The sequence below is a fragment of the Bubalus bubalis genome, chromosome 8 (genome assembly GCF_019923935.1).
Source record: "Bubalus bubalis isolate 160015118507 breed Murrah chromosome 8, NDDB_SH_1, whole genome shotgun sequence".
Lineage (NCBI taxonomy): Eukaryota > Metazoa > Chordata > Mammalia > Artiodactyla > Bovidae > Bubalus > Bubalus bubalis.
The window spans coordinates 68,075,329-68,083,437 of NC_059164.1; the positions used below are offsets into that span (position 1 = coordinate 68,075,329).

At 42.5% G+C, this 8,109-nt stretch overlaps 1 long non-coding RNA gene across 2 annotated transcripts; it reads right to left on the reverse strand.

Annotated features, from left to right (window-relative positions):
* Positions 1 to 3,503: 3,503 nt before the first annotated feature.
* LOC102411774 lies at positions 3,504 to 7,499 on the reverse strand. Of its 2 annotated transcripts, none has more exons than XR_006553087.1 (3): positions 7,439 to 7,499; positions 6,272 to 6,436; positions 3,504 to 4,081 (listed from the first exon to the last, which is right to left on the reverse strand). It is a non-coding gene; the product is annotated as an uncharacterized LOC102411774 (long non-coding RNA). The 2 variants fall into 2 exon arrangements; XR_003110805.2 differs by lacking the exon at positions 7,439 to 7,499 and adding an exon at positions 6,650 to 7,388.
* Between the last annotated feature and the right edge of the window lie 610 nt (positions 7,500 to 8,109).

Here is an 8,109-nt window from a genome sequence, read left to right on the forward strand (position 1 = left end):
GAAATGTTGGAACTGCCCATTCTCTAGGGAGAAGGAAGTTTTAGCATCAGTCTTTGACCTTTTCTTGGTCCCAGTGGCAATACCACTTCTAATGTGAAGATAAACATAGGAGATTTAAGCATCTGATTTTGAGTACTTCCTGTCACTACAATCACAAAGGGGCATTCACTAGACAGCTGATTCATTGGTTTCTCCGTGTTTCATTTCATGTTCATGAAGCAGCCTTCTAAGTTCCATGTAGGTCTGCCAATAGGGAGAGAATATGTTGACTTCATGAACCTTACTTTATTTATTTTTTTCTGGCCATGCCATGTGCCTTGAGGAATGTTAGCTCACTGACCAGGGATCGAACATGCACCCTGGGCAGTGAAAACGTGGAGTCCTAACCACTAGACAACCAGGGAGTTCTTAACTCCACGACTTTAAACATTTCTGGCAAGTCACTGGAATCCAGAAACATGGGTGGATTTGGAGAGCATTACCCTAAGTGAAGTAAGTCAGAAAGAGAAAGAAAAATACTTTATGATATCACTTATATGTGGAATCTAAAAAAAAAAAAAGCAAACTTATGAATGTAACAAAAAAGAAGCAGACTCACAGATACAGGGAGCAAATCAGTGATTAACAGCAGGGAAGGGAGGAGGGACAATACAAGGGCGGGGAATTAAGTGATACAAACTATTAGGTATAAAATAAGCTACAAGGATATATTGCACAGCACAGGGAATATTGCCAACATTTTAAATATCTATAAATGGAGCAAAACCTGTAAAAATCATGAGTCACTATGTTGTATACTTGAAACTTATATAATGTTATATACCAACTATACTTCAATAAAAAAAAATTCCCTGAATTTACTTCCTTCTAATTTCTCCTTTCCTTCACAGGCCAAGTTTCCTGGGGAAAAAAAAAGACAATATTCATTGTCTCTGTCCATTTTGCCATCTGTCATTGTCCCATTGTATATTGTGAGCTGGCCCTATCATTTCATTGCAAATGTTCTTCTTTACTAAAGGCAACAATAATTCTTAGTTGCAAAAGCCTACAAAGACTTTTCTGTGCTTATCGTATCTCTCACTTGATAAGCACTGGCATTAGAAATATTTTCTTTGAACTGTTCTATTTTAACTTCTCTGACATCTCTCTGTCCTCATTTCCTGTCTTCTCTGGACTCTCCCTCTTGGTCTTTATATGCTCTAATTCTTCTTCCACTCCCTAGAGTGTTCTCAGGATTTTTATCCACTCTAGAAATATTCGGAGGGACCCCATCTACACTCATGGCTTTCATTATCATCTATTAGCCCATGACTTCCAAATATATATGTCTAACTTAAACTCTCTATCTGGCCAACTGCCCCTGGACACATCCACTTCAAACTCAAAATAACCCAGTTTCCTATTGTGGGAAATGGCATTTTTGTCTAACCAGTTACCCAAGTCAAACCCTAGGAATCTACCTCGATTATTACTTCTTTCTCTCTCTCTTTTTTTTTTTGGCTGCACCATGCAGCATGTGGGATCTTAGTTCCTCACACAAGGATCAAACCCGTGCCCCCTGCAATGAAAGCAAGGAGTTTAGCCACTGCACTGCCAGGGAAGTCGCTTTCTTTCAAATCTCCTTCAGTTTTCAGAAGTAACAGGTACTATCAGTTTCACCTCCCAGACGTCTCTCCTACTTGTCCCTTTCTCCCTATGCCCATTGTCATTGCCAGCATGACTAGTTCCTGAACATCTCTCATGTCTTAGATAGCTTTACCTTATAAGGCAGCCGCTATCAATGCTCATTCTGTGGCAGAACTATTTGAGAAAATTAAAAAATAAAGGCAAATGCTCAATGACTCACCCCAGAAATTACTTTTAGTTGAGCCCTGGGCTTTAGTATTTTGGAAAAGTTCTAATACGCATTTGGGACTCCAAACCACAGCTTTATGGTCTTCATAGATGAATTGGACCATACAGAAATAATCTAAGAAACATCAAAGTGACTGAAGGCTACCAAAATTATGTCATGGGTCTCTGGTAATTATAGCCTTAAGCAAAACTAAATAAACAAAAGCAAAACCAAAAACCTCTGTTATTTTTGTTATAATTGATATATTGGATATAGAATCAAAGTGATGCACTGCATCTTCAGTCACGAAAGGGTCAATAGGTTATATGAGCACATGACACGAATATTGGAGAATGCATGACTTGTTCAAAAGGCATTCTGATGCCAATTTTTTTAAAGCAGCTAAGAATGGCTAAGTGACTAAGTTGTGGCCAGTGGGGGAGGAAAATTGTGGAGTGGCTTATAAAGAAGAATTCTGAAAATGACCGTCCACCAGCATATTCCTTTCCTTTACCTTTTCTCCTCCTTTTCTTTTATGTGGGACCACCAGCAGCCACCTTGGATGGTGAAATAAGCATGAAGCCAGAAACCAGTGGCAGACAGTAAAACAAAAAGAGGAGCCTGGGTTTTTGATAACTCAAGAGTTGCCATAATGATCCTGGTTTGTCTATGTTTAGACTTTTTAATGCGATGATTAACCAGACTGCTATCATTTGGCTTCTCTGCTTCATTCAGCTAAACCTGATGCTGTTACAATTTTGAAGGTAACTTTAGGTATCGTTTCTTAACCAGACTTAACCATTTTCTTGACTGCTTATTTATTGTTGTGGAAAAGAAAGAGAATGAGAGAGGGAGAAAGAAAGAGAGAACTTGGTGGTTCAGAGTGATCTGGCAAGAGAGACAGTATCATTTTATGGTGGAGGTGAGTGAGTAAGAAAATAGCTTGGAGACAGATGTAAAATGATTAGATAGCATGGGTCTTTGGGGGGAAAGCTTTTTTTCCCCTCTCTTTCCCAGATTCTGAGGACATGAGTGTTAGGTCTTTTGTCACATGGATCCCTGAAGCCAAGGTTGTTTTTTGTTTTTGTTTTTGTTTTCAGAATATTTTTTTCTCTGTTGTTGAGATTGGGTAATTTCTACTGTTCTAGCTTCTTGCTCACTGATTCTTCCCTCTATTCTGCTGTAGAGCTCATTCTTTGAGGGTTTGTTTTTTCTTTCAGTGATTACATTCTTCAACTCTAAAATTTTCATTTATTTCTTTGTTGTATCTTCTTCTTCTTCTTTTTTTTTTTTTTTACTGTGCTAATGTGCTTAGTCACTCAGTCATGTCCGGCTCTTTGCGACCCCATGGGCTGTAATCTGCCGGGCTCCTTTGTCCATGGAGATTCTCCAGGCAAAAATACTGGAGTGGGTTGCCATGCCCTCCTCCAGGGGATATTCCCAACTCAGGGATCGAACCCAGATCTCCCACATTGCAGGCAGATTCTTTACCATCAGAGCCACCAGGGAAGCCTGTAAATACTGGAGTGGGTAGCCTATCTCTTCTCAGGGGATCTTCCTGATCCAGGAATTGAACTGGAGTCTCCTGCATTGGAGGTGGATTCTTTACAGTTGAGCTACCAGGGAAGCCCTATCCACCCCGCTACCCCCCCACCCCATTTAAGGGTGTTCTAACTGCTTATTGAAACATTTTTTGATGGCTGCTTTAAAATGTTTTTCAAATAATTTTAACTTCTCTGTCACCTTTGTATTGACATTTTCTTTTTATTAGTTTTCAATCTTCCCGGTTCTTGGTATGATGAATAATTCTGATTGAAGCCTGAATGCTTTGGGTATTGTGACATTCTGGATCTTATTTTAATCCCCTCTTTTAGCTGGCTTTCCTGACACTGCTCTGGTGAGGTAATGGAGGGGGGCATTGTCTTTGTTAATGCCAGGTGGGGATAGAAATCTAGGCTCCATTTTTTGCCTCTGTTGATACCTGTTGACGGGGGTGAGGGGGGCGGCTGGGGCTCCTCAATGCTCTTAAGTGGTAGTGGGAGTTTCAACTCCCCACTGGGCTTCCACTGATATACCCCTAGCCTAGAAGGGTAGGAGTGTTCCCTAGGTGGCCTCCACTGACACCATGGCAGTGAGGGGTGGCCTCCTTACCTCTGATGGTGGAGGAAGTCCAGTCATTCCACACGGCCCCTCTGACTCTGACTATCAGGTGGGGGTGGAAGGCTCACCACGTAGTTTCCATGACATCTTGGGGATAGGAGAGAATGTGTGAATGGGTACTTGTTACTATCCAGCAGTGGGAAAAATCCTGGCTCTCTACTTGGCTTTCTCTGAAACACACGAGTGGAGCTGAAGTGTAGAGAGATTGGGCTGTTAAGATGTTGGGGTGTCTCATTATGGCCTTGAGGGTGTGGAAGTTGGTTCCTCACCTGGCCTTTACTGGCATGAGTGCGATTGGGGCCATAGGTTTTTATTATATGGTATTTGTCTGCAGTAGTGTGGTTATTTTCTAAAGGTTTTCTATCTTGCTGCTGCTGCTGCTGCTAAGTCGCTTCAGTTGTGTCCAACTCTGTGCAACCCCTTGGACGGCAGCCCACCAGGCTCCCACTTCCCTGGGATTCTCCAGGCAAGAACATTGGAGTGGGTTGCCATTTCCTTCTCCAAGGCATGAAAGTGAAAAGCGAAAGTGAAGTCGCGTAGTTGTGTCCGACTCTTCACGACCCCATGGATTGCAGCGCACCAGGCTCCTCTGTCCATGGGATTTTCCAGGCAAGAGTATTGGACTGGGGTGCCATTGCCTTCTCCATTCAATCTTGCTAGGCTGCCCCTTTTATTTGGCCCTTTGGCTAACAAGAGTAGTCTTTTACTGGGGCATTTGGGTTTGTGCTTCTTGGCTATTTGGAGTTTCTGGTTTGGAGATTCTCCAGTACCCAGTATGTGATATAAAATGCTTAATGAAAATCCAAGAACTTGCCTCTGTGTTCCTATTTGGATCTTGAGGTCTCTAGCTAGTATGCCTTCTTTTATTCACTTTTCAGAGTATTCTTATTGTTACAGAGCAAGGACTTGTGTGCTCACTGTGCAGAAAACCAAACTCTGACAGTGAGTGTTTGCAGTAAAGTAAGGGTTTATTTGCTGGGTGCCAAGCAAGGGAAACGCAATGGCACCCCACTCCAGTACTTTTGCCTGGAAAATCCCATGGATGGAGGAGCCTGGAGGGCCGCAGTCCATGGGGTCACTGAGGGTCGGACACGACTGAACGACTTCATTTTCACTTTTCACTTTCATGCATTGGAGAAGGAAATGGCAACCCACTCCAGTGTTCTTGCCTGGAGAATCCCAGGGACAGTGGAGCCTGGTGGGCTGCCATCTATGGGGTCGCACAGAGTCCGACATGACTGAAGTTACTTAGCAGCAAGCAAAGGAAACAGGCAGCTCGTGCTCAAAACACCTGAGCTTCTTGATGGCTTTCAGACAGGGTTTTTAAAGACAGTATTAGGCGAGAGGGCTATAGAATGCATAATCAGCTTGTGGACCTCCACATCAGTTGATGGTGACGATGACATTTCAGGAATCTCAACTTTCTGATTTCAACCAGTCTAGGGTCTGCCTGCTTGCAGTCAGCACGTAAGTCACCATCCTCTATCTGGGTGAGGGTCTTACATTCTATTGAGCAACTCAAAGATTTGCATCAGGTTGCTATCAATGCCCCGTTAGGAGGGATTCCTATGATTAATCATTCATTAACTGCTTGAGCCTGCTCTTTAGAACTCAATGAAGGCCATGGAAACTAAAGACTTTTTCCTTTCAAATAAGAAATGGGGGACATGCAGGGGCTTTTGTACCTGGGAAGACCCTTCAGGGTCCTGATCAGTTTCAACTTCCCTTTCCCCCCCTCTTTTTCTTTGACACTCCTCAATCTTGAGGGGTACAGGGGCAGGATAAGAAATGGAATAAAGTTCTGGATAGAGAGATTAATCATAGACCTACCAAGGGAATTTGGCTTTAGAGGGACTTGGTTTTAGTATGTTTATTTTAGATGTAATGTCCAGAGTTTTCAGTTGTACTGTGGGGGAGGAAAAGAGAAAAATACATCTACTGCATTTTCCCAGAAGCAGAAGTAAAGATCCTATAATGCACTAAAACACAATTTCAAGCAAAACTACACGGCAGTGACTTAGGGAGAAGTTACAGGGCCTTTCCAGCAAAAATATCAGGAAGGCAATCAAGTAAAGCCAGCCACAGGAGTAACTGTTTTTTCAGATACATTAAGATCTGTAAGCACCTTTAAATAGGAATAGTTACTTTAAAAAATCAAGGTGCTTATGGGAAAACTTCTACGAAAATCTCAGAGCCTTAATTTATGAAGCAACGTAGGGCTTTTGAGAAACTATACTAAACTACATGATGTAGGAATATGGAGAAATCATAACTTACCCCTGGTCCTAGTTGAGCAAAACGAATCAAACTTTCAATGCCATTCAGTCCCTTTTCAAAAGCAGCACATTCATTTTGTTTTAAAAAAAAATTAAAAAGCTCTCATGTGCAACTTTAGGTCGGCTTCCTCTTCTTTCTGAGTTATTTCTTCTCTTCCTTTCAGTCCTAGGAGAAAGCAGTTCATAAGAGGAGACTTTCATAAAGAAACATTCATCTTCTGAGAAGAGAGTCCTACAAACAATTTAGAGAAACAAGCACTGTAGCTCACAATAAAAAAGACAAAAATCCATCTGATTGGATATAAAGTCTCAAGAGGACTGGGATATAAACTTAAGGAGTTGGGAGATCAATTGATATGTGGGCATGTTTTCTAAATACCTCTGCTATGTAGGCTCACATAGTTGAAAGGCAGACTGCATGTCAACAATTATAAAAACCTGTAGTGCTTCATTGTTTGTAGCACTAACAATTGTAGTTCATTGTTTGCAGGAGGTCTATTCAAGCTGAAACCTAAATAAACCAGCAATAGACGATCAGGTAGGAAATGCTCCAGAAACTAGTAAGTAGATTTGGGTGGGGACCCAAATCTAGGAGACTGTCCCCATGGCTGAAATACTGTTTTCTTTCCTATCTTCCTCCTTTCCTTGGTTTTGGTTTGTGTGGAGTAGAGGGCTGGGGTGGAGAAAAAGTCAAAGAAAGGAACTGCTTCTCTATCAGTTACAAACAGCGACCTTGCACTCTGTACCAGTTTTTGGAAACACTGCTACCATGCCAAGAACCCTGAGAGAGCATACTTGGAAATCATCCAGTTCCTTTAGATACTTTGAACTCCTGTGTGTGGCTACAATGAAGGTTAAAAAAAGTCAAATCTGTTGATTCTGCTACATAGATCAAAAGGTTGGGTAAAAACAACCTAGGCAAATGAATAAATAAAATGAATTCAGGGGAGTGATTTCTATTGCCCTAGTCTATTCTCACTCTCTTTCCTTCTGTACTGTGCGGTGTGCTAAGTCGCTTCAGTTCTGTCCAACTCTTTGTAACCCTATGGACTATAGCCTGCCAAGCTCCTCTGCCCCTGGAATTCTCCAGACAAGAATACTGGAGTGGGTTGCCATGTCCTCCTACAGGGGATCTTCCTGACCCAGGGATGGAAACTGTATATCTTACCTCTCTTGACTTTGCAGGCGGGTTCTTCATCACTAGTGCCACCTGAGAAGCCCCTTCCTTCTGTACTATGTTATGCTATGCTAAGTCGCTTCAGTCGTGTCCGACTCTGTGTGACCCCATAGACGGCAGCCCACCAGGCTCCGCCATCCCTGGGATCCTCCAGGCAAGAACACTGGAGTGGGTTGCCGTTTCCTTCTCCAATGCATGAAAGTGAAAAGTGAAAGTGAAGCCGCTCAGTCGTGTCCGTCTCCCAGCTACCCCATGGACTGCAGCCTACCAGGCTCCTCCGTCCATGGGATTTGCCAGGCAAGAGTACTGGAGTGGGTTGTCATTGCCTTCTCCGTCCTTCTATACTACATTTCCATTAAAAAAAAAAAAAAGCAGCAAGTCTTTGTTTTGGGTGTCCATGGCTCCCAAACCTTCCATGGGGTCAGTGAGGAAGTGAAGCCCTGTAATCATAGCCAAAGGTTTCAGAGATTCAAATATGTACACCAAGCACAGATAGAAGAATGAATAAATCTCCTTTCTGACACACAAACATACTTTCTGCACTTTTATTTGCCTTTCAGTTCAGTTCAGTTGCTCAGCTGTGTCTGAGTCTTTGCGACCCCATGGACTGCAGCATGCCAGGCTTCCCAGTACATCACCAATTCCCGGAACCTATTCAAACT